This window comes from Sapajus apella, unplaced genomic scaffold, assembly GCF_009761245.1.
Source record: "Sapajus apella isolate SASKATOON/1434 unplaced genomic scaffold, GSC_monkey_1.0 scaffold188, whole genome shotgun sequence".
Taxonomy (NCBI): Eukaryota; Metazoa; Chordata; class Mammalia; order Primates; family Cebidae; genus Sapajus; species Sapajus apella.
In genome coordinates this window covers 1062129-1089496 of record NW_022437128.1, presented here as the reverse complement: position 1 = coordinate 1089496, position 27368 = coordinate 1062129, and the positions used below count along the sequence as shown (strand labels likewise).

Below are 27368 nucleotides of genomic sequence, written 5' to 3'. Positions count from 1 at the left end.
AACATATACATCCAGTGAGAGGTCACATGCCAGTGACATTTCTCCCTCTTTTCACAGACTGGTGGGAGCAAAAACATTCCTACAGATATGGGAGAACTAAAAAATATTAGACATAGTCATCTGCCGCCTCCAAGAATTGCTCAAAGGATAGAAATCTTCCAGAGGAAAATCCCCTTGCGATAGGCCTCCAAAAACGTCCAGGTCCTAGCCCCAGGATGTGTGAATATGTTCATACATGGCAAGGGGTCTTCATCAACGTGATAAAGATTAGGAAGCCTGAGACAGAGAGATTATCCTGGATTATGCAGGTGGGTTGAACCTGATCACATCAACCCTAGAAAGCAGACTTTTCTAGGCTGTGGTCAGAGAAATAGATGTATTCACAGAAGCAGGGCCACAGACATGCTGTGTTGCTGGTTTTGAAAAATGGACCCACAAATCAAAGAAAGCAGATGGTCTCTAGAAGCTGGAAAAGACCAGAGGCTCCAGAAAGGAACTCAGCCTTGTCTACATCTTACTGGACTTCTGACCTACACAGCTGTAAGACAGTAAATCTGGTGGTTTAAGCCACTAAGTCTGTGGCAATTTCTTATGGCAGCAGATAGATAACAAATCAACCCACATAGGTAGGTGTCATCTCTAACACGGAACAAGGCACTGGCAGAGAAAGGTGTCAGGAGAGAGGAGGAGGCTCCCATCATCTGCACATGGAAAGCTGAGGACCCAGAAAATCTCACACGTTCTGCTGGAAAGTGGAGAGGCAGAGAGGTGCCCCGAGAGCCAGTGGACAGGGAAGGCCTGGGGTCAGTGCAAGAAGCCATATCAGTTTTGCATCCAGAGACAAGTTACCCAGACCAAGAGCTTCATCTTTGGGTCAAGGGAGGAAGCACTAACAATGTCCCCAAACAGCCAAACGGGACCTGCCCATTCTCAGCAGATAGGTCCTCAAGGACCTTAAGGACCAGATCGTACTAGCAGCCTCCCCAGGGTGAAGACCTAAAATGACTAAGGGGGGAGCACAGGGCCCCTCCTCCCCACCTGTTCTAAGCACATATAATCTCCTCCAACCTCTATACTCCCTTTTGGGAAGAAGAAAGGGAGATCACTGACCAAAGCAAAGCCCATGTATGTCACAAGACCCCAAAATGTCTTCAGTTGGAAAGCTTTTGCCTCCCACAGGGTGAAGCCTCAGGAACAAGACTAGAATAATTAAAGAAACATTTATCTTGCCCATTTGGGTGTAACTTTGTGACTACTGTTGTACTGAACGGAGCATAGAAAGTCAACAGCAAGACAAAAGTATGCCAAATTGCAGGGTCTTTATTGCTGGCGGCCATGGAGGACTCACGTCTCTCCAACCTGTGGCCCCGAGAGGAGGATGTCAAGAGCTTTTATACCCGTACAACCACCTCAGGAGTGAGGGTGAGGGGCAGGGGTCGGGGTGAGGGGCTTCAGACATTCCGAGGGCTAGTAGATTCTATAAATCACCTCTTGGGCAGAGATGAGGGTGAGGGGCTCTGGACATCCCAGTGGATTCCTGGGCAAAGACGAGGGTGAGAGGCTCCGGACTTTTGACATTCTGATTGTTACTTAAGCAGTTCACAAAAGTCAAGACAAGCATTTGTTTACACATTGTCTGGGTAGGGTGGAAATTACAAGTCGCAGGGGCCAAGATGGCGTGGGTTTGGACGGCTTGCCTGTTGCATTTAGGTTACAGAAAGCTGAGGTATGGTTGCGGTATGCAGGTTTATGGGGCTTTTTACCAAGTCACACATGATCCAGATGGCCCTTTGAGAAAAGTGAACTTTAATTAATTTGTTTCTCACAAAGACATAAGTTGGTACTTAACTACAAATTCCTATATCATATCTCTAGAGAATATCAAAGAAGAAGAAGAAAGAGGAGAAGGAGGTAGAAGAAGAAAAAGAGAGGGAGGAGAAGAGAAAAGAGAACTGGGATTTAATTTAGAGACTCCCACGTATGAAGTGTTATGCTACACACTCTAATGCATTCTTCACTTAATTTCCACAGCACATCTTTAGGTTACAAATTATTGTTCTAATTTTAGGAATAAGGTGAGATCAGACATTTATCAACCTCACACTACGAATCTGTCAGGATGAAAATATTGACTCCAGTGTAATGGTAAAATAATAAAATTAAATGTGTAAGTGTAATGGTAAATAGTAAAATTAAAACATATGCAACACAGACCAGGCGCAATGGCTCACACCTGTAATCCCAGCACATCATGGGGCAAAGGCAGGCAGATTGCCTGTACTCAGGAATTTGAGACCAGATTGACCAATATGGCAAAGCCCCATCTCTATTAAAAATACAAAAAACCAGCTGGGCATGGTGGCGAGCACTTGTAGTCCCAGCTGCTCAGGAGGCTGAAGGAGGAGAATAGCTTGAACCCAGGAGGTGGAGGTTGCAGTGAGCTGAGATCGCACCACTGTGCTCCGGCCTGGGCGACAGAGCAAGACTCTATCTCCAAAAAAATAAAAGCAATAATAATAATAAACATGTGCAATATATACATTAAAACACATAGACTTTTATGCAGCAGGGAAGGGGAGATGGTAAAAGAAAACTGTTCTTCACTTTTTTTTATGAGAGAACCAAACTCCTTAGGCATGTTCCTCATGCATCTGATCCCCAGGCCTCCTTCATCCCATTGCTCGCTCCTCTCTGTCCCTCTGTCTCTATTCCTGACCATGAGCAGCAGCATCCAGAGCAGGGGAAGGTCATGTCTCACAGGCTCGGAGGCACAGATCCTAAAGCCACCCCGTATTAAAGGGTCCTCTGGGTAACCCTTCATTGCATTAGGACCCCTCCTCCTATACCCCTGCTCTGACCGCAGCTGGAAGGGTGAGATGGTCTCATTATCAAAGCAAACTCAGTTAAATGTATACTTCAAAATTACTTAAAATTAGATATGTCTTAGCTTTGCGCAGTGGCAGCATCATAGCCAATGAGGTTTATCCGAGGCGCGATTGTTGCTAATTGAAAACTTTTCCCAATACCCAGCCATGACTACCTGAAATATGGTCAGCATTGGCAATTTTTGACAGTCTCTATGGAGACTGAATTTAAATAAAGAAATAAAGAAATAAATAAAAATTAGATACGTCTTTACTGAAATCTTTACTGAGGTGGTTACGTTTCATGCACCCTAATAACCTGCAAACCCTCTTCACACTTCCCTGCTCAAAGCACCTTGGCTATGATTTTCAGCCACTCTTCCACCACTCCAGGCCATCCGGAATCTCTACAAAGTGAATGCTGGGAACTCCACTGTCCTACAGTCTCCTCTCTTCCCCACCTAATCTTCCCCTTGATTTGCCTCCCACCCTTTCTCAGGTAAACAGCGTTAACCCTCTAGGTTTCCCCTTTTACAGTCTTCACACATTACTCCTAAAAAACCCAACCAAGCACCAAGCCCACCAGGCAAAACAGAATTCTCTTAAAATAAGAGAAAATGGTTGAGAAAAATTTCCTTTTTTTAGAGGGAGTTTCCCTCTGTCGCCCAGGCTAGAGTGCTATGGCTTGATCTCAGCTCACCACAGCCTCCACCTCCCAGGTTCCAGTGATTCTCCCGCCCCAGCCTCCCGAGTAGCTGGGATTACAGGTGCATGCCACCACGCCCAGCTAAGTTTTACATTTTGGGTAAAGACGGGATTTCGCCATGTTGGCCAGGCTGGTCTTGAACTTTGAGTGATCTGCCCACCTTGGCCTCCCACAGTGCTGGGGTTACAGGTGTGAGCCACCATGCCCGGACAGTTGTGAATAATTATAAGTTGCATTTTTATTTTCATAATATAAACATACACACAGAATTCGCATGTAATTTCAGGTGGTTCGCTGATCCCACCCCAGGACCACAAACATTCTGGACGTTCTAGACTCCAGATTTAGAACATTTGTTCTAAAGCAACTAATTTGTCAGCCACCAAGGAAGCTTAGAGGAAGAAGCCCAGCTTGGACGGCGAGTCAGAGCATGAGGAAGCAGAGAGAAAACCAGCACCCTAGAGGCAGAAGACCAGGAAAAACAAGAAAACCAAAACTGGATCAGAAAGTTTAGGAACTCTGGGGTAAGAGGGGTACAGAATCAAGGACTCCCAAAGGAAAATCTGATCCCTAAAAATGCAAACTGATTTCTAAAATCTTAAGGCCATTCCTGATCCACATAGTCATGACCTTGCTCCTGATATCCCACAGCTGAACTCTTCCTTGTCACTACACCAGCGAGAAGTATCAGTGGAACAGGTGTTTTCAGAGGGTGCCGCTAACCCTAACAGTGACCTGTAGTAAAGGAAGGGCCGAGAACAGCGGCTGATCTGTGTTCCCAAGGAGGAGTCCCTGCAGCCTTCCAACAGAGGCTATGAGGGTGACAAAGAGAGCAGGGACACCAACCCCACTCTGGGGTGGGGATCACTGACAGAGACGAAGACAGGACAGAGGCTGGGGGAGGTAAGACCAGAGGAAACGTCAGTCAGTTACCCACCAGAGGAAGCATCAGTCACTTACCCACATGCAGCTGGGCCTTCCTCCAGACTGAAAGGGAACATGCCCTGGTGAGACCTCACCCAGAGGGAGCCTGCTCAGCGTGATTCTACCAGCCCCGGCCTCCTCTCTGTTTGAATGGTGAGACTGTCCGTAGGGGGAGAGACGCTGGGCAGCAGGCCGCTGTGGGGAATTCCCTGACGCAGGGCAGGAAGCCTGCATTACAGGCTGAGTCCCACCGCCGTCCAGCCACTGAATGACCTTTGGTTGTCAAATGGCTATCTGTGCCTCAGAAACCTCAGACTTCCTATTCTGTCTTCATTCGGTTTTGCTTCTAAGAATTAAACTTATACTATATGTGAAAATATTTTAGGGAATAAAATTATAACTATTCCATAATTGTAAGAAAGCATTATTATGGCTTTTTCTAGCAAAGCTATATTTGGGAAATTACTGGAAAGGAAGAGTGATTTAAGGACATAGATGTAAGGTCAGTTCTGGGGTAAAAGTGGCCAACCTTTAACAGATGAAACTTTTTTTTTTTTTTTTTTTTTTTTTTTTTTGGGACGGAGTTTCACTCTTGTTACCCAGGCTGGAGTGCAATGGCGCGATCTCGGCTCACCGCAACCTCCGCCTCCTGGGTTCAGGCAATTCTTCTGCCTCAGCCTCCTGAGTAGCTGGGATTACAGGCACGCGCCACCATGCCCAGCTAATTTTTTGCATTTTTAGTAGAGACGGGGTTTCACCATGTTGACCAGGATGGTCTCGATCTCTTGACCTCGTGATCCACCCGCCTCGGCCTCCCAAAGTGCTGGGATTACAGGCTTGAGCCACCGCGCCCGGCCTCAGATGAAACATTTCTAAAGATAAGCACCGCTATCTATCCTGAGGAGCCTCAGCTCACCCCTCGCACTCCCATGGACGGTCAGCAGTCCAGTCCTTTCCCCAGCACTTTTTGTTCAGCACCTTCAGGAACGGGAGAGAAAAGACGCCCTGGATGGCGTTGTGGGGTCAGGAGGGGAGGTCGCACTCTTGAACTTATTTGTTTATATAGCTCATTTATTTATAAAGCTCAATTTATTGATATAGCTCATTTCATAAAACATCAGAGCATCTGTCTTATAGCTACCAGGTGCAGACCGAGAGTTAGATGCATTGAAAGCTAAAAAATGGGGCCAGACGCGATGGTTCATGCCTGTAATCCCAGCACTTTGGGAGGCCGAGGCGGGCAGATCACAAGGTCAGGAGATCGAGACCATCGTGGCCAACATGGTGAAACCCATCTCTACTAAAAATACAAAAAAAAAAAAAATTAGCCGGGTGTGGTGGTGCACGCCTGTAGTCCCAGCTACTCAGGAGGCTGAGGCAGGAGAGTCGCTTGAACTCAGGAGGCAGAGATTGCAGTGTGCTGAGATTGCACCACTGCACTACAGCCTGGGTGACAAGGCAAGACTGTCTCAAAATTTAGAAAATGAAAGAAAGCTAAAAAATGAACAACATGGGAGACAGCTCAGGGTTGGACTAAGACCCATGATGCATAACAGATTCCAGGGGTCACCATCACACCCAGGTCCCAAGCACTGGGTGGGAAACAGCTCCCAGATGTGGGAAAACCCATGGAGCAGGGTCTCCCCACCAGCTTCCATTTCTTTCCCCAGGGAAGGGGGTCCATGTGTCTGAACCTAGACAGAAACAAGGAGAGGGGACACCTGGGCATAGGTAGGACAAGAGACCAAGGGACATCTGGAGAGTCACTCACCAGCCAGGTGAGCTGCCTTCCTCCAGTCTGAAAGGCAACACACAGGAAACAGGTGAGCTAAGAACCAGAACATCTCCTACAAAGGGGACACAGAGAACCCACGAGTGAAAGCAGAACTTACCGAGATCTGCCTTGAGTTCATCTGAAAGACAGTGAAAAAAACATGAACTCCCATCCCTAAGAAAAGGAAAGACTGTGCCTAGAAAACTTATGAAAAAGTACTTTTCTGTGTCTAAGAGGAAGTTCTAACCCCGGACCTAGCAGAGCCTCCATGGCCCCAACGGTCTTGTCTGGATCCTCTCAGCCACCTGCTCTGGGCCCCAGCCCCTGGGTCTCCCCAGCCAGCTGGCCCCACAGACTCTCAGCCCCAGCTGCTGTACTTGCCAGCCTCGGCCCAGCCTTACTACTGGTCTTCAGAGCCTCCTCCTTTGTCGCTCCTCCTCCTTACCTGGCGCAGATTCTCCTGTTCCGGCTGCTCCTACAACTTTGTGGAATGTTCTCTCATGATAAAATAGCCAGCCCCAAAGAGAAGCCCCAGTACGATCAGACTCACAGCGAAAGCTGACTTCCATGGAGAGAGCTGAGGGAAGCATAGTTTGTGGCCCAGGCAGAGACCCAGTCAGGGGCAGGGGTACACCCAGGACAGCCAGCCCAGCACACCCAGGGATACCAGCCCCTCCTTCCAGCCCTGCTGGGAGAGAGGAGCAGTGCTGACCTGGGATGAAAATGGCCATTGCCTTCTCCCAGCCCAGGATAGGGTTGAGAATGGAGCAGGTCACATTCCTCACGGAGCTGTGTCTCACCACCAGAGCGGCCCCCACACTGAACAGCCCTTCAGCGTCTTGGACATGGGCCTCAGAGAACACCAGGAACGCCTCTCTGCTGCTGTCTCTCCACTGATGTTCCTCCACTTCACCTGGAGCTTCAGGAACCACCCCAAGGCCGTATGCACCATATGGATCCCATTCTCTTCTGGCCCTTCAGTGCGCACTTGAGGGCAGAGCCCACTCCTGCAGGACGGAAGGTGTGGAGCCCAGGAAGGCCCCCTTGGGCCCTGGGACTCCAGCAGTGCCTACATGTTGTCCAGCTCCTGGGAGAGCCATCCACATTGCTTTCTGAGGCCCCTATGGGAAGCCCAGCCCCTGGAGGCGGAAGGTAGTAGCCCTGCCACGGGAACAGAAGAAAGAAGCACAGGGGGCCGGGCGAGGTGGCTCACGCCTGTAATCCCAGCACTTTGGGAAGCCGAGGCGAGTGGATCACAAGGTTAGGAGTTTGAGACCAGCCTGGCCAACATGGTGCAACCCCATCTCTACTAAAAACAAAAAAAAAAACTGGATGTGATGTTGCAGGCTTGGAATCCCAGCTACTCTGGAGGCTGAGGCAAGATAAATCACTTGAACCCAGGAGGCAGAGGTTGTGGTGAGCCAAAATCACACCATTGCACTCTAGCCTGGGTGACAGAGTAAGACTCTGTCTCAAAAAAAAAAAAAAGACTCTGTCTCAAAAAAAAAAAAAAAAAGCTGTACAGGGACATATAGAGGGGCACAAAGGCCAGGGGCGCTTCTCCCTAACCACTAAGGCAAAAAGTCTGAGGCCCAGAAGAAACAGGAGGAATTTGATCCCAGCGTCCCATCTAGCACCCCCAGTCTTCTCGCCTCACACACTCTCCTGGGCATCTTTTCTCGTGCCCTCTGCTTGTCTTAGTAAATCACTTCCAAAATTATTGACAACCCTGATTGACAACTGTGCCTCCTGAACTTCCCTTCCTTACAACCACACCTCTACGGGCTATCTCTCTACCCCGATTTCTCACATACACTTCAAACCCAAAATTCCACACCTGGGACTTCATCATTGTCCCAGCTGTGGTAAACTGATTATCATAATGTCCCCAGCATCACCGTTCTTTATGTCTAGCTCACCCTCTGTGACATATGTTTTCATGACTTCACACTCTGCCCCCGGGCTCCGTCGTGCGACTTGATTTTGCAGATGAGAGATGAGCAAATGTAACTAAGCAGAGGTTTGAAAGGCGCGTGCAGCACTGGTTTTGCCACTGCAAGTCCATGGAAGGCTGTTCCTGGGCGACCCACTGGAGCACGAGGCTCAAGAAGCCTCACTGGTCACCCCAGCCTTTCCAGCTGAAGATGTCCTCGGTCAGCCAACAGCCAGTTGACCCCCAGAATGTGAATAAACCCAGCCACAGTCCATGTGGTCCATAAAGATGTATAAATGGGCCAGGCACTGTGGCTCATGCCTATAATCCCAGCACTTTGGGAGGCCAAAGCGGGAGGATCACCTGAGGTCAGGAGTTCAAGACCAGCCTGGTGAATATGGTGAAATCCTGCATCTACTGAAAATACAAAAATTAGCCAAGTGAGGTGGCACACACCTGTAATCCCAGTTACCTGGGAGGCTGAGGCACAAGAATCGCTTGAACCTGGGAAGTGAAGATTGCAGTGAGGTTGAGATTGTGCCACTGTGCTCCAGCCTAGGCGACAGAGCAAGACTCAGTCTCAATAAATAAAAAAGAAGAAGAAGAAATTAGCCAAATCTAGTCCAGATTAGTTGAACTTCCTTAATGCCCAAATTAAACAAATATTTATTGCCATATGCCATTGAGATTTTATGATTGTTCATTACACAGCATCATTATAACAGGTAACTGCACAGTTAGCCACCCTCCTACACTAAACAACCCCTGGGAGTCTCTGTAATCCCCTCTTGCCCTTCCAAACTCTCTGTCCCCAGATCTATTTTTACTCGGTTAAGTCTGGTTTGCAGCCTCTCTGATATCTGACCCTCCTCTCCCACCCCACTGCCCCTCACCGCTGCCTGAGGTCAGCCATCCTCTCCGCCTCAGCACTGCACCCCATGCCTCCAGCCTCACTTGCCTTCCATGCATCCTTCTGACAGCTGCCAAAGTGAGCGTTCCCAGCACTGCTGTTTACAAGCTCCTCAGCCCTGCATCCAAACTCCATTGCACAGCACACAAAGCCACCGCCGACCCAGAGACCGCCTTCCTCTCCAACCCTGCTCTCTACCTCTCTGCCTCCACCAACTCCACCACTTGCGCCCTTGAGGGCCCACACTCTCCACCCCAAGGACTATTTGGTTAACTGCCAGCAGCCCCAGTCATCAGGCAGTGTGTGTTGCTGCCTTTTCACGTTCCAGTCCATCCAGCTCAGGGGCTCTCAGAGCCTCATCTGGTGAGCTCATGTGCCAGCTCAGCCACCCACTCCTAATGACTGTTCCTGATGACCGGGTGCAGGGTTGATCAATCTCTCCTCTTCGCACTTTGTGCTTGGAGCACTCTTTATTCCAGTATTGTCACCTCCTGCCACCCTTCCCTCGACTCTTCCCACCAACCCAACAACCTGCCAGGGCGCCCCGCACACACCAGCCATGCTCTTACCACGAGGGTTTCACACTGGGTGCTCTCTCTACCTGGAACTCTCATTTCTCACATATCCACACAGCTACTTCCTTTGAGCCTTTGCTCGGAGCATCCATAAGGCCCGCGTGAGCGCCTGTGTAACGCTGCAGCCTGCCCTCGCCCCTCTGACCCCACATCCTGATCTCCCGCCATTGCTCTCCCTGGCTTCTTATCCCAAGCACTTATCACCTTCTAACAGCATCTACAACCACAAATGTAATCATACATGTACTCATACAAAATTGTCCTTATAAAGTCAGGACATCTTCAGGACACTTCCAGTTAATGAGACACCCCTGTCAATCCTTCTGGTTAACTGATTTTTGTTTGTTTAGCAGTGAATTTTAATGAATAAAACCTCTAGGATTAAAATTCTTTTTTTTTTCCCTTTCTTGAGACAGTCTCACTGTGTTGCTCAGGCTGGAATGATACAAATGTATTTATTGTGATGTTTCTATCGGTGCCTAAAACATAAACTCCACATTGTTTGCTTCACTGATGTGTCCTGGGAGTGCAGAACAAGGCATGGCACATATTAGGGCTCTATATAATAGTATGAAATAAATAAATGGCATTTGTATGGAATAAATAAATGAATAAGTAAATGGCATAATTGTCCTTATTTATAGCATGAAGGGCTGAATTAGAGGTCCCTGAAGTTCCTTCCAGTTCTAATACAACAGGACTCTAGAATACAGATCCAGTCACCAACCTGCCACCTTCAGTTCCAAAGTCGCCTCTTCATAGAAGCCTCCCCTTCTGAAGAGGCAGGTGTGCCACCTGTTGTCATAAACCTGGGCTTGTGGGAGTGTAGGCAGCCTCCCCCAGCTGAGGAGGTCTCAGCAGCGAGGTCCGCCTGCACACTGGCCTCTGCTCCTCATCTGCCCCCGTTGGTTCCGATAGATGAACACCACTTCTGAGAACTTGCTGCAGAACCACCTCAGCTCCATGCTCTCTGCACTCATGGCTGGGGACACGCAAGTCCTCGTGGGAGGAATTTGAGAACCAAGCTACGGGAAAAGGCCTAGAGGTCTCCAACCTTGGCCTCCATCCCTGTTAGAATCAGAGGAGAGAGGCGTGGGGCACTGGAGGCAGAAGAGGCCCTGCCCGTCCCTCCCCGAGAGGCAGATTCTCAGTCCCCAGGATGCCAGACACTCTTTTCTCTCCTGTCACTGAGTCTCCTCTCCACAGGCAGAGCCGTGGGCTTAACCCTGAGGCCAGCGCCTCTGATCTCTAATGACCACTGCCAAATCCTGGCTGCCGTTCACTGGGTGGCATCTTACTTTGAACATTACACATTTATTTCCCTGAAGGTTTTAGCCTAATACCGTGAGGTGGTCCTTACTGTCGTCACTTCACAGCTGAGAGACAGAGAGAGGCTCAATTCTCTGAGAAAACCTCCCCAGGTCACAGGTCGTGTGGTCAAACCCTAACGGGGCCAGGTCTGCAGCAAAGCTCAGTCGAGCTCTATACAGGGGACCACCAGATTAGGGGCACCAGCACTAGGGGTCCTCCAGGGATCTAGGGAGACAGGAGAGAAGGCAGAGAACATGTTAGAGCTATTATAGAATCTTTAATCTCATCCCTTTTAATGTGATTTGCGTTTGTTCTTTTAACCTTCATAAAGTTTACACGTCTGTTAGTTGCATCTTCTAAGCACATTACTGAACGGAGTGTGTGATCAAAACAGTTTGGAGATCCTTGCTCCAGATCTCTGCTCCAGAAATCGTCCCTAAAGCAGCGGGTCCAGAGAAGAAAGCAAGACCAAGAAGCAGCAACTGCCTGGGAGGCATCCAGACAGAAGGTGCTCCGTGGGCAAGGGGAGCAACTTGTGGGCCAGGAAAGGCCGCCCAGCTGGTCTCACCAGATTTTCCTCAGCCTCTGCTGCCCTCTTCTGGCGATAACGTGGCAGACAGAGCAGTTCCGGCAGGAAGACACCCAGCAAGGGGTACGGAGGATGCAGAAAATAATCTTAGAACCATGGGAGGGAGCAAAGGAAACCAGACACAAACCCCAAGCTATAGCATTTCAAACATGTGAAGCTGAAGAATAGCAAAACGAGGCATTCACTCACGGCATGGTGACTCACGCCTGCAATCCTAATACTTTGGAAGGCCGATACGGGCAGATCACCTGAGTTCGCAAGTTCAAGACCAGCCTGATCAACATGGAGAAACCCCTGTCTCTGCTAAAAATACAAAATTAGCTTGGCATGGTGGTGCATGCCTGTAATCCCAGCTACTCAGGAGACTGAGGCAGGAGAATAACTTGAACCCAGGAGGCAGAAGTTGCAGTGAGCCAAGATCACACCATTGCACTCCAACCTGAGCAACAAGAGTGAAACTCTGTCTCAAAAATAAAATAAAATACAAAAACTAGCTGGAAATCGCTTGAATCCAGGAGGCGGAGGTTGCAGTGAGTAGAGATCCTGCCACTGCACTCCACTCTGGGCAACAGAGCAAGACTCCCTCTCAAAAAAATAAATAAAAAGCAAACAAGAAAAACAAGTCCATGGTGACAGAAGTCCAAGAGCAGTTCCTGGCAGGCTGACTGCGTAGTGAGGACAGGAAAGGACACAGGGTGGTCGGGGGAGGGGGGAGGTGCATCTTCCATCTTTTGATCTAGGGGTGGTTACTTGGGTGCATGCATTGGTGAAAATTCGTTGCTCAGGACACTGAAAATTGATGCCTTTTATTCTATGTAAGCTATAGCTCAATTTGAACCAAAAAAAAAGTTTTCAAACTCAAAAGGCTGATGGGGCTGGAAGCTGGAGGTCACTGTGGTGGGAGCACACACTCAGGAGTGGGACCACCTGGTGGGAATCCTGCTTCCCACTCAGTAGTCAGGGACGTGGCACAGTCCCCTCTGCTCCGGGACTCTGCTCCCACCTGTAAATACAGGTGTTCTGCTTGCCAACCTCAAACAGCTCTTGAGCGGATTACATTACTTAATCCACTTATAATTATTAACTTATTACACACTTCACTTTTAATTAGATTTTGTTCATATTGATTTGTCGAGAAAACTGAGTTCCCTCAGAGGGAAGTGGGAGGACGATGTGTGTGTCTCTACCCAAACACACTCATCTGTCCCCCATTGCCCCCAGTCTCACCGCTCCCTGAGAACAGAGTGGGGCCACTCCCCCCACACACACAACGCATCCACTGCATTTCTGTCTTGGCAAAAGGCCCAAGCCATTTCCCCCAGGCCAAAAGCTTTTCTCCTCCAAGGCCCCCTCCCTTTCACCCCCACAGTGCCTCTAGAGATTATAGGACACAACCCTTACGTGCCCTTGTTTAGTGAGCATTTATTGACAGCCAGCTGCATGCATCTAAGGGAAACAACAGAAAAATCTCCTGCCCTGGGCAGCCTCACAGTCTGACCGGCTGACAGGACAGACTGGCTCCGCACACTGAAGTGGAGAAATCACAAAGGACATGGACCCAAAACCATGGCGGTAAGAGGGGAAGGAGAGGAGGAGCTCCTGTCCTGAGCAGAGGAGCTAGAGACAGGCCCTCAGCTTCCCGGCTTTGACCCTGGGGAAACTGAATTCCCTGGAGCAAAGCTGGGGGTGCCCGACCTCTCTGAGATGATGTCTTCTCCACTGAGATGACACCTTCCTTGCTGAGGAGACACTAACTCCAAGGGAGTTGAAAGCAGAGGTTCGAAGGTGCAAGCGGGAGCTACAGGCCGAATGCCAGGAGGTGGGACATGAAAAGGGAGCTGAGGACGCTGCCCTGAGGTCTCTGCTGAGAAACTGCACAGTCCTGAGTGAGGAGAGCATGTTCCCCACCCCACGGGAAATTCAGCCCTTGCCTAGCTAGCACCCCTCAGGGCTGGAGTGAGGAGAAAGGAATGAAAGGTGGAGGGTCCCAGTGGGAAGCTGAAGGCCACTGAGAAGTTTTGACAACAGAGCTGTAATTAAGAGGCTGAGTACTGAGTGAGGGCAAGTGGAGGGATTTGCAAGGGATTCTGAGACAGGAGGGACCATTGTTCCCCTTCCCCACTGGACACAAAGGGGCAAGAAGAGTAGGAGCCAGGATGAGGCTGCAGTCCTAGAAGGAAGTGCAAGAGAAACACCCCATCCTCTCTCCTCCCACTCCTGTTCTCCCTCTAGTGCCTCCCATTGGCCAAACCCACTGAGAAGCTGCCAGCAAGGCCCCCCCCCACCCCCGACCTCCCGTGTGATCTGTCCATAGAGGAGGGTCTCCCAGGTCACAAAGCAAGGAAAGAAAGGATGGAAAATGGATGGGGTGAGGGCACAGACAGAGCAGCCAATGCAAAAAAGGATGAGGTCGGAGCCTGGAGCAGGGGTGGGGAGGCTAATAAAACTGCCTTTGCAAAAATTATAAAAGTGAGAAAATTATTATGACAGCAAAAGAGATCTGACCACACCAAATCCGTCTTGCTTTAACCTCCAAACTGCTCTTGGTCATTCCTTGGCATGGGCCAACCTAACCATGAGAAAAATTTAGTTTATAATTTAATTAATAGCCCTTCCCAAAACTGAACCACCTTTGTAAAGCTAATGAAAGATCACAAGTTAGGCAGCTGAGAGGGGACTGAATTCTGCTGAGATGTAGGCATAGTTAAATGATTACCAGCTACTATTCCAGCAGTTGCAAGATTTGCAAGCTCCCTAATTACCAGAACCTAAGATTGGCCTTTTAAAATGTCTTCTCAGGCTTTTGCATTTCTGACAACAGAATGGCCTGACTCCTCTGTGGCCCCACCCAGAAGCTGACTCTGTGCAAGAGGACCATTTTCCACATCCCTCATTGCATCCCCAACGAGTCAGCAGTACCCATTCCCTAGCCCCCTGCCCACCAAACTATCTTTTTTAAAAGCCCTAGCCTCTGAATTGTCAAGGAAGCTGATTTGAGTAAGAATAAAAACCAGTCTCCCAGTTACCTGACTTTGCATGTATTTAACTCTTTTTCTATTGCAATTCCCCTGTCTTCATAAATTGGCTCTTTCTGGGCAGTGGGCAAGAAGAACTCACTGGGCAGTTGGACTCATATGAAAATTCTCAGCGTGAGCCCCATGTCCCCGTGGCGGGCAGCAGCAGCTTCATGCGCTGAATGCAGAGGGGGCAGAGGGAGCCCACGCGGTGGCAGCTACAGCGAAATGGCGGAGACCGTGGCTGACACCCAGCAGCTGATCACCAAGCTGCAGAACCTGAATGACGCCTACGGACCCCCGAATGACTTCTTCGAGATCAATGTGAGCAACCCTCAGACGGTGGGGGTCAGCCCAGGCTGCTTCACCACCTACGAAATCAGGGTCAAGACAAATCTTCCTATTTTCAAGCTGAAAGAATCCACTGTTAGAAGAAGATACAGTGACTTTGAATGGCTGCAAAGTGAATTAGAAAGAGAGAGCAAGGCTGTAGTTCCCCCGCTCCCTGGGAAAGCATTTTTGTGTCAGCTTCCTTTTAGAGGCGATGATGGAATATTTGATGACAATTTTATTGAGGAAAGAAAACAAGGGCTGGAGCAGTTTATAAACAAGTTTGCTGGTCATCCTCTGGCACAGAATGAACGTTGTCTTCACATGTTTTTACAAGATGAAATAATAGATAAAAGCTATACTCCATCTAAAATAAGACATGCCTGAAATTTGGCAAGAAGGGGCAAAAATGTGACTATTAATGATTGATATGCACCAGTGAAGAAGTTCTAACTTTTACCATGCTGCTTAGAAACTGGTATAACATGCCATCAGTATACTAACACTCATGCTCGGTTTTGTTGTGGCAGTTGACAAGAAGTTAATTTGCTTTAGTGAAAATCCTTCATTCCAGCCTTTCTATGTGAATAGCTCTTTCTTGCTGTTTTAATGTGGTGCACAATATAGCCTCACAAATCTGTTATTCCAATGTAATCTGCAGTGTCCTAACTAAAGTTGCTGGCTTGGTCTTATTTGCAGAGGTTTTGTGTCTTCTTTGCTTCTTGCATTTGATTAACTAGAATATTTCTCTTTCCCCCTTTTAATGTGTCTATGTCACTTGACCTAATTTATGTGTAGGAGCACTACACCATTGGTTTCCAATACTGCACACAAAAGATACATACTTGTGTGCAGAAAGTATCTTCCTTCAGGCTTGTAATACCCTTCACATGGAAGATTAATGAGGGAAATCTTTATATTCTGTATAAAAACAAAATCAAATTTATATACTAAAATCATTTGTCTAAAAAGTTGTTTTCAAATAAAAATTAAAACGCATTTCTGATATGCAAAAAAAGAAAAAGAAAATTCTCACCCTAATCTCTCTCTACCACAGACACCTCCCCAGGTTAGTCAATTATCATTACTGCCAAGTGACAACCTCCACCCGCAAAGATGAGGACACCAATGACCATCCCAGGCACAAGACCAGTGAATGGGGAAGCAGGGCACACGAAGGTGGGAAAGGTAGATGGGCAGTCCCAGGCAGTTCAGAAGGGGACAGTATGAAAGAAAAGCCCTGGGCTTTGTCTCCGGAGCAGAGCCCTTGATATCTCCAGTTCCAAAGCCAAAGGGTGCCCACCCTGTGGGGCCAGCACAGCCTCTTCCTCCTGTTCTGCCAACTGAGTTCCCAGGAGGTAGGGAAACTTCCTGGCTGGGAGGGTGGGGGCCTCTCAGCAGGTAATAAGACAGCCCTGAGGTGTGAGTTCTATGCATGGGCACCCTGTACGGGAGAAAATAATTTCTTTTCTTTCCCAAGTAGGTTCTTAGTTGAAACAGTCTCATGAAAACAAAAGTCAGTGGGGGTTTCGCCAAGATGGCCGGGAGAAGACAACACTGGAATGCAGCTCCCAGTGAACGAGACGCAGAGGGCTAGAGGACTTCATTATTCCAAACAAGGTGCCAGGTTCATTTCTGTGGGACTGATAGGGCACTGAAACAAAAAAGAAAAGAGAGAAGAATCGAGAAGATGCAATAAATCTTGATAAAGGGGAGATCACCACCAATTCCTCAGAAACACAAACTACCATCAGAGATTACTACAAACAACTTTGTGCACATAAACTAGTAAATCTGGAAGAAATGGATAAATTCCTGGATGCTTGCCCACTTCCAAGACTAAGCCAAGAAGAAGTTGGAACCCAGAATAGACCAATTACAAAGTCTGAGGTTGAGGCAGAAATGAATAGGCTACCAACCAAAAAAAGTCCAGGTCCAGATGGGTTCACAGCTGAATTCTACCAGACATACAAAGAGGAGCTGGTACCATTCTTGTTGAAACTATTCCAAACAATACAAAAAGAGAGAATCCTCCCTAACCATTTCTATGAGACCAACATCACCCTGAAACGCAAATCTGGCTGAGACACAACTAAAAAAGAAAACTACAGTCCAATATCCATGATGAACATAGATGCAAAAATCTTCAATAAAATGCTGGCAAACTGAATCCAACAGCACATCAAAAAGCTTATCCACCACAATCAAGCAGGCTTCATCCCAGGGATGCAAGGCTAGTTCAACATATGCAAATCTATAAACGTAGTTCACCACATAAAGAGAACCAAAGACAAAAACCACATGATTATCTCCATAGATGCAGAGAAGGCCTTTGACAAATTCAACAGCCCTTTATGCTAAAAACTCTCAATAAACTAGGTATTGATGGAATGTATCTAAACATAATAAAAGCTACTTAAGACAAATCCACAACCAATATCATACTGAATGGCAAAAACTGGAAGCATTCCCTTTGAAATCTGGAACTAGACACGGATGCCCTCTCTTACCACTCCTATTCAACATAGCATTGGAAGTTCTAGCCAGAGCAATTAGGAAAGAAAAAGAAATAAAGGGCATTTGTTCAGGAAAAGAAGGAGTCAAATTGTCCCTATTTGTGGGCAACATGATTGTATATTTAGAAGAACCCATCATCTCAGCCCAAAACCTCCTTAAGCTGATAAGCAACTTCAGCAAAATCTCAGGATACAAAATCAATGTGCAGAAATCACAAGCATTCCTATACACCAACAACAAACAAACAGAGAGCCAAATCATGAGCTAATTCCCATTTACAATTGCTACAAAAAGAATAAAATACCTAGGAATACAACTAACAAAGGAGGTAAAAGATCTCTTCAAGGAGAACTACAAACCACTGATCAAGGAAATAAGAGAGGACACAAACAAATGGAAAAACATTCCATGTTCCTGGTTAGGAAGAATCAGTATTGTGAAAATGGCCATACTTCCCAAAGTAATTTATAGATTCAATGCTATCCCCATCAAGCTACCATTGACCTTCTTCGCAGAACAAGAAAAAAACACATTAAACTTCACATGGAACCAAAAGAGAGCCTACATAGCCAAGACAATCCTAAGCAAAAAGATCAAAGCTGGAGGCATCAAGCTACCGGACTTCAAACTATACTACAAGGCTACAGTAATCAAAACAGCATGATACTGGTACCAAAACAGAGATATAGACCAATGTAACAGAACAAAGGCCTCATAAGCAACACCACATATCTACAACCATCTGATCTTTGACAAACTGGTCAAAAACAAGCAATGGAGAAAGGATTCCCTGTTTAATAAATGGTGTTGGGAAAACTGGCTAGCCATATGCAGGAAGCTGAAACTGACCTCTTCCTTATACTTTATACAAAAATTAACTCCAGATAGATTAAAGATTTAAATATGAGAACTAACACCATAAAAACCCTAGAAGAAAACCAAGGCAAAACCATTCAGTACTTAGGCACAGGCAAGGACTTCATGACTAAAACACCAAAAGCAATGATAACAAAAGCCAAAATAGACAAATGGGACCTAATTAAACTTAAGAGCTTCTGCACACCAAAGAAACAATCATTAGAGTAAACCAGCAACCAACAGAATGGGAAAAAAATTTTGCAATCTACCCATCAGACAAAGGACTAATATCTACAAAGAACTAAAGCAGATTTACAAGAAAAAAACAAACAAGCCCATTCAAAAGTGGGCAAAGGATATGAAGAGACATTTTTCAAAAGAAGACAAATATGCAGCCAACAAACATATGAAAAAATGCTCATCATCACTGATTATTAGAGAAATGCAAATCAAAACCACATTGAGATACCATCTCATGCCAGTTAGAATGGTGATCATTAAAAAATCTGGAGACAACAGATGCTGGAGAGGATGTGGAGAAATAGGAACACTTTTGTACTGTTGGTGGGAGCGTAAATTACTTCAACCATTATGGAAGACAGTGTGGCGATTCCTCAAGAATCTAAAAATAGAAATTCCATTTGACCCAGCAATACCATTACTGGGTATATACCCAAAGGATTATAAATCATTCTATTATAAAGACATATGCACACGTATGTTCATTGTGGCATTCTTTACGCTAGCAAAGCCCTGGAACCAACCCAAATGCCCACTGATGATAGACTGGACAAAAAAAATGTGGCACATATACACCATGGAATACTATGCAACCATATAAAACAATGAGTTCAGAGGGATCCAAGATGGCTGATTATGAGCAGCTCAGGATTGCAGCTCCCAGTGAAAGCATGGAGGGTGAGTGGACGTCGCATTTCCAGACGGATTTTTATTGCCCACAGACCAGGAGATTCTCAGGCAGAGGAGCCCCACGGGTCGCCAGTGTGGCTGGTTTGGCACCATGGTGGTTTTGGCCGGCATGGCTATTTTGCCGGCACTCCGGCGCGGTGGTTCTCCACACAAAATACATGGGTCTGGGTGCCGTTTTAGCTAGTAATTGGAGCTCCTGGAAGACAGAGTCACCCATTCATCTGATTAAAAAGGGGACTGAAACAGGGAGCCAGGACAGGAAATTCCCAGGCAAAAAAGTGCCACAAATCACAGCACGGCTGTTTCAGCCGGCACAGTGGGTCGCCGCACGGGAAATCACACAGATCCCAGCACCTTTTCAACAGGCGACTGGAACACCTGGGAGACAGAATCGACCATTCAACTAAAAAAAAAAAAAAAAAAGAGGGGGGCTCTGAGGCAGGGAGCCAGGTGATCAGGCTCGCCTGGTCCCACCCCCACAAAAAACAGCTATCAGAAACTCTCTGGATTGAGAGTTTCACAGCAAGCACAGCTGAACTCCGGATGGTCCAGCTCTGTGGGGGAGGGGTGTCGGCCATTACCAAGGCAGTCCACTACTATGCAGGTAGTTTGCCATTGCTGAGGCAGTCCACCTTTGCTGAGGCAGTCCACCATTAAAGAGAGAGCTTGCCATTATAGAGGTGGGCCGCCATTGCTGAGGCAGTTCTAACTACACCCGTATGAACAGGACTGCAGGGAAGTTCACACGGCAGCTGGACAGAGCCCACAGCCGCTCAGCAAAGCCTCTTCAGGCGACAGTGACTAGGCTGCCTCCTCACTGGGCAGGGCAGCCCTGAAAAAAGCCAGCAGCACAACAGAAACTCATAAATCAAGCCCTAACTCCCTGAGACACAGCACCAGGGACAAAACAAATGAGGTTTATGAATTCAGCTGCAGCAGACTTAAATGTACCTGCACAGCAACTCTGAATGAACAACGGAGCTCACAGCTCAGCACTTGAGCTCCTATAAAGGACAGACTGTCTCCTCAAGCAGCTCCTAGACCCCTGCATATCCAAAGAGCCACCTCATAAAGGAGAACTCTGACTGACATCTGGCGGGTATCCTTCTGGGACAAAGACAGCAGAAGAAGAAACTGGCAGCAACCCTTACTGTTCTGCAGCCACTGCAGGTGATCCCCAGGCAAGCAGGGCCTGGAGTGGACCTCAGCAGTCCAACAGCAGAGGGGCCAGACTGTTAGAAGGAAAACTAAGAAACAGAAAAAAATAACTTCATCATCAACAAACTGGACGTCCACTCAGAGACCCAATCTGAAAGTCAACAACTACAAAGACAGCATGTAAATCCATGAAGATGGGAAGAAACCAGCGCAAAAAGGATGAAAACACCCGAATCAGAACACCTCTCCTCCTACAAGGGGTCACAACTCCTCACCAGCAAGGGAACAAGGCTGGATGGAGAATGAGTATGTTGAATTGACAGAATCAGGCTTCAAAATGTGGGTAATAAGAAACTTCTGTGAGCTAAAAGAAGATGTTCTAACACAATGCAAAGAAACTAAGAAACTTGAAAAAAGATTTGATGAAATGCTAATGAGAAAATTGATGGAGCTGAAAAACACAACACGAGAACTTCGCAAAGCATACACAAGTTTCAACAGGCAAACTGACAAAGTAGAAGAAAGGATATTAGAGGTCAAAGATCAACTCAATGAAATAAAACAAGAAGGCAAGATTCGAGAAAAAAAAGGGTAAAAAGGAATGAACAAAGTCTCCAAGAAATATGGGACTATGTGAAAAGACCTAATCTACATTTGATAGGTGTAGCTGAATGTGACGAAGAGAATGAATCCAATCTGGAAAATACTCTTCAGGATATTATCCAGGAAAACTTCCCCAACCTAGCAAGGCAGATACCAAACTCAGCAAGAAAAGAAAACTTCAGGCCAATATCCATGATTAACATAGATGCAAAAATCTTCCATAAAATACTGGCAAACCTATTGCAACAGCACATCAAAATGCTTATCCACCAGGATCAAGTAGGATTCATCCCGGGGATGCAAGGCTGGTTCAACATATGCAAGTCTATAAACGTAATCCACCACATAACAGAACCAAAGACAAAAACCACATGATTATCTCAATCGATGCAGAGAAGGCCTTTGACAAAATTCAACAGCCCTTTATGCTAAAAACCCTCAATAAATTAGATATTGATGGAACATATCTCAAAATAATAAAAGCTATTTATGACAAACCTACAGCCAATATCATACGGAATGGGCAAAAACTGGACACATTCCCTTTGAAATCTGGCACTAGACAAGGATGCCCTCTCTCACCACTGCTATTCAATATAGTATTAGAAGTTCTAGCCAGAGCAATCAGGCAAGAAAAAGAAATAAAGGGCATTCAAATAGGAAAGGAGGAAGTCAAGTTGTCTCTATTTGCAGATGACATGATTGTATATCTAGAAGATCCCATCGTCTCAGCCCCAAACCTCCTGAAACTGATAAGCAAGTTCAGCAAAGTCTCAGGATACAAAATCAATGTGCACAAATCACATGTATTCCTATACACCAATAACAGACTTAAAGAGAGCCAAATCAAGAACGAACTGCCATTTACAATTGCTACAAAGAGAATAAAATACCTAGGAATACAACTAACACGAACGTAAAGGACCTCTTCAAGGAGAACTACAAACCACTGCTCAACGAAATAAGAGAGGACACAAACAGATGGAGAAACATTCCATGTTCATGGTTAGGAAGAATCAATATTGTGAAAATGGCTATACTGCCCAAAGTAATTTACAGATTCAACGCTATCCCCATCAAGCTACCAATGACCTTCTTCACAGAACTGGAAAAAAACACCTTAAACTTCATATGGAACCAAAAGAGAGCCCGCATAGCCAAGTCAATTCTAAGCAAAAAGAACAAAGCAGGAGGCATCACACTACCAGACTTCAAACTATACTACAAGGCTACAGTAATCAAAACAGCATGGTACTGGTACCAAAACAGAGATATAGACCAATGGAACAGAACAGAGGCCTTGGAGGCAACACAACACATCTACAACCATCCAATCTTTGACAAACCTGACAAAAACAAGCAATAGGGAAAGGATTTCCTGTTTAATAAATGGTATTGGGAAAACTGGCTAGCCATGTGCAGAAAGCAGAAACTGGACCCCTTCCTGACACCTTATACCAAAATTAACTCCAGATGGATTAAAGACTTAAACATAAGACCTAACACCATAAAAACCCTAGAAGAAAATCTAGGCAAAACCACTCAGGACATAGGTGTAGGCAAAGACTTCATGACCAAAACACCAAAAGCATTGGCAACAAAAGCCAAAATAGACAAATGGGACCTAAACAAACTCCACAGCTTCTGCACAGCAAAAGAAACAGTCATTAGAGTGAATTGGCAACCAACAGAATGGGAAAAAATTGTTTGTAGTCTACCCATCTGACAAAGGGCTGATATCCACAATCGACGAAGAACTAAAACAGATTTACAAGAAAAAAAAACAAACAAGCCCATTCAAAAGTGGGCTAAGGATATGAACAGACACTTTACAAAAGAATACATACATGAGGCCAAGAAACATATGAAAAAATGCTCATCATCACTGGTCATCAGAGAAATGCAAATCAAAACTACATTGAGATACCATCTCACGCCAGTTAGAATGGCGATCATTAAAAAATCTGAAGACAACAGATGCTGGAGAGGATGTGGAGAAATAGGAACTCTTTTGCACTGTTGGTGGGAGTGTAAATTAGTTCAACCATTGTGGAAGACAGTGTGGCGATTCCTCAAGGACCTAGAAATAGAAATTCCATTTGACCCAGCAATCCCATTACTGGGTATATATCCAAAGGATTACAAATCGTTCTACTATAAGGACACGTGCATACAAATGTTCATTGCAGCACTGTTTACAATAGCAAAGACCTGGAACCAACCCAAATGCCCATTGACGATAGACTGGATAGGGAAAATGTGGCACATATACACCATGGAATATTATGCAGCCATCGAAAACGATGAGTTTGGGTCCTTTGTAGGGACATGGATGAAGCTGGAAACCATCATCCTCAGCAAACTGACACAAGAACAGAAAATCAAACACCACATGTTCTCACTCATAGGTGGTTGTTGAACAATGAGATCCCATGGACACAGGGAGGGGAGCATCACACACTGGGGTCTGTCAGGGGGAAATAGCAGAGAGATAGCGGGGTGTGGGGAGTTGGGGAGAGATAACATGGGGAGAAATGCCAGATATAGGTGATGGGGAGGAAGACAGCATATCACATTGCCATGTGTGTACCTATGCAACAATCTTGCATGTTCTTCACATGTACCCCAAAACCTAAAATGCAATAAAAATAAATAAATAAATAAAAACAATGAGTTCATGTCCTTTGTAGAGACATGGATGAGCCTAGAAACCATCATTCTCAGCAAACTGACACAAGAACAGAAAACCAAACGCTGCATGTTTTCACTCACAGGTGGGTGATGAACACTTGGGCACAGGGAAGGGAAGAACACTCACAGGGCTAAGTGGGGGTTGGAGGGGAAGGGAGGGACAGTGCGGAGGCCGGGAAGGATGAGGAGGGATAACACAAGGAGAAATGCCTGATGTAGGCGACAGGGGTGGGGGGATGGAGGCAGCAAACCACCATGGCATGTATGTGCCAATGCAATAATCCTGCAGGATGCAGGACGTGCCCACGTACCCCAGAGCCCAAATACAATAAATAAATAGAAAACAAAAGTCAGATTAACAAGAAAAAAGCTAGCAGAAATTTATTAACATGTGCTATACCTGTGGTAGATCCTCAATTCAAAAGTATTTCTCTCAAGGCAGTGGCTTAGGGACATGGCTTAAATAGTATTTTAACAAAGAGCCATAAATCCTATAGTGACAAGGCTGGGTGTGGCTCACACCTGTAATCTTAGCACTTTGGGAGGCTGAGGTGGTTGGACTGCTTGAGCTCAGGAATTGGAGACCAGCCTGGGCAACATGGTGAGACCCCATCTCTACTAAAAATACAAAACAACAGCTGGGCGTAGTGGTGCGCATCTGCGGTCCAGCTACTCAGGAGATTGAGGTAGGGGAATCACTTGAGCCCAAAGGGCAGAGGTTGCAGTTAGCCAAGATCTTTTCCATGCCACTGTGCTCCAGCCTGGGAAACAGAGTGAGATCCTATCTCAAAAAAAAAAAAAATTGTATAGTGACAAGACAAAGAAGAGAGCATCTTCAGGCTTCCAAAAGGGGGGAAATGTGGGAAGGTAAATTTACAGGAAGAGTAAAGTCTGCTCCTAGATCCTCAGTGCCGCTATCTCTGAGCTGATATGCGAACCTGCAAGGGGCCTGTTTTTAGATGGATAAAAAGCGGTGGGGAGGGCAGGGAGACCTTTGTCTTCACAAATCACAGTCTTGACGTCATGCAAGGAAAGACATGGGCAAAGCGCTCCCCTGAATTTTAACCTCTTTGGCCTAACAATCCCCAGGATTTTATAAAGGAATATTTTGGTTTCCTTCAAGCCCAGGAGTCTCCCCATGAGCAAACAGGTGAATTGGGTATAAAGGGTGAGATAAAGAGAAGAGCGAGTCCCAGGTGTCCAGCCAGTCTTAATTCATTCCATGCTGCTATAACAGAATGCTGCACCTGGGGTAATCCATGATTATATGTGTCCAGTAAAAATTTTAAAGACTGTTTCCAGGGTTGTCAGTCTCCCCAGGAAAAGCATAACCGGTAATGCTGCCCCAGCCCAGAGTCTCCTAGGACAGCGGCTGACACTGGCCAAGTCTGCCAGGTGCCTCCCATCCATCTCCTTCCGCCTTTATCCAGCACGCACTCCCTCACCCACACCAGCCACAACCTCTTTCTTTACAGATGAAGGAACTGAGCAAGGCTCAGAGAGGTTAGCTAGTCTGACCAGCATCACAGTGTGTCAAACTCCTAAACTAAGTGTTTTTCCGCTATTGTATAATCTTCTCTACCCACCAAAAAATTTCTTATCCTGCCTTGGTTGTAAAGAAGAAAAGGAGGGGAGGGGAGGGGGAGGGGGAGAGAGAAGGGAGGAAGGAAGGAGGGAAGGAAGGAAGGAAGGAAGGAAGGAAGGAAGGAAGGAAGGAAGGAAGGAAGGAAGGAAGGAAGGAAGGAAGGAAGGAAGGAAGGGGAGAGAAAGAAAAAAGGAAGGAAGGAAGGAAGGAAGGAAGGAAAAAAGAAAGAAAGAAAGAAAGTGAGAGAGAGAAAGAAAGAAAGAAAGAAAAAGGAAAAGAAAATCTTTTGTCCCCAAAGTTAGAAAAACAAGTAAAAACAAGTCCCAAGTCCATCAGTGAGGGCTCCAGAATCAAGGCAGTGCGGCCCTGCCCTTTCCTCCACCCCTCATCCCTGCTCTGCTTTCCTCAGTCGCTCCTGACCAGCGGGCAGGACACTGGGCATGGGTCCCAGGCCTGTGTCACCTTGGGCAGGTCACTTCTCCTCTCCAGGCCTCAGTAAAAGAAGAAATGGGACCAAGTGAACGGTTTCAGACAGTGTTCCCCAGAATCCTACATCCATGGCAACCTCCAACGGGCACTCTGGGTAGGGGTGGGGTCTCAGGAGGGGAAAGGCTCAGCCAGAGCCCTGATCCTATATCTCTTCTCTATTTTAGGACCCTAGGTATGAGTTTGATGGACAAAGTTCCTCTACATTTCATGGGATGAAAAGAAAACGTTTAAAAGCCAGAGCCAAGACCATCCCTAAGATTCCTTTCAACTCCAGGTCCTTTCACTTCCACAGGTGATTCTTACGTCACCGCCTCTCTCACCATGCTGAGAGCACTTTCACCTTGACCTGTTGTGATGAGGTCACCTGGTGTCCACACAAGATGGAGTTTTTTTGTGAAAAATGAAAGATTTTCATATCTGCGAATTTATTACATGAGTTTTAATCCAGCTGGGCACAGTGGCTCTTGCCTGTAATCCCAGCACTTTGGGAGGCTGAGGCAGGCTAATCACTTGAGGTCAGGAGTTCGAGACCAGCCTGACCAACATGGTGAAACCCCATCTTTACTAAAAATACAAATATTAGTCAGGTGTGATGGTGTGCACCTGTGATCCCAGCTACTTGAGAGGCTGAGGCAGAAGAATCCCTTGAACCTGGGAAGCAGAGGTTGCAGTGAGCCAAGATCACACCACTGCACTCCAGCCTGAGCAACACAGTAAGACTGTCTCAAGAAAGGGAAAAAAAAAAGAATTTTAGTCCTAGAGGTTTTATTCATTAAAATTCACTGCTAAACAAACAAAAGTCAGTTAACCAGAAGGATTGACAGGGTGTCTGATTAACTGGAAGTGTCCTGAAGATGTCCTGACTTTATAAAGACAATTTTGTATGAATACATGTACATTCTGTGAGGGCAGGGAGAGTTTTGCTAAGCACATTTTGGTTAACTTACTGCTTGAATAAATGAATGAATACATGAGCTTCTCTGGTGGTCAAGAGTAATGCAGGGCCTTAGCTACTTTGCAGTACATGTGGCCTCCAACATCACCCTCAGCTGCTCTTGTTGCCAGCATTTAACAGCTCTCCTGTCACTCCTCACTCTTCACAATTCGTTAAAATTTTCAGTCCCTTGGTCACTGTCTTTCTCTTCATCCCACTCCTGCTACCGTGCTTTGTGGCTTTTCTATCAACCAAGACAATCCACCCAGTACCCTCTCACCTTGACCTTTTGACCTTCTTGGCTCCAGTGATCTTGTCCTCTCCCTACTGCAGCCACGCACTCCACAGTCATATCTAGACCTGTCATTACCTCCCTTGCGGCCTCTCCACAGTCTCAGTTTTAAGAATCCCACTTCCGGTCCTTGCAGATCATTCCCTCCAGTGCCCCCCTCCAAAGACCGAACAATGTCTTTACTCTCCAGACCTCCAACCCCTTTGAAACTGAAATGGGATAAATGGAGCCTCAGTAAAAATAATAACTGCAAGGGATTGAAACACATTAAAATCAATTGACTCACAGTGATACTAAATAAAGAGTCATTGGTTACCTTTGGCAGATGCTAGAGAACAAACTCATTATTCTAAAAGCTGCTAAATAAAGGGGAAAGAATGG

At 46.4% G+C, this 27368-nt stretch overlaps 1 long non-coding RNA gene, 1 other non-coding gene and 1 pseudogene across 3 annotated transcripts in view; 2 read left to right on the top strand and 1 right to left on the bottom strand.

The window, feature by feature from the left end:
- The window catches only part of LOC116543448, a 117635-nt gene that overhangs the window by 42719 nt on the left and 47548 nt on the right, over window positions 1–27368 (bottom strand). The gene's annotated exons all lie outside the window — the stretch shown is intronic.
- Window positions 2946–3086, top strand: LOC116543512. Its single transcript, XR_004265594.1, has one exon. It is a non-coding gene; the product is annotated as a U4 spliceosomal RNA (small nuclear RNA).
- On the top strand, window positions 14821–15768 carry LOC116543447 (annotated as a pseudogene). Its single transcript, XR_004265581.1, has one exon. The product of XR_004265581.1 is annotated as a sorting nexin-3 pseudogene (transcript).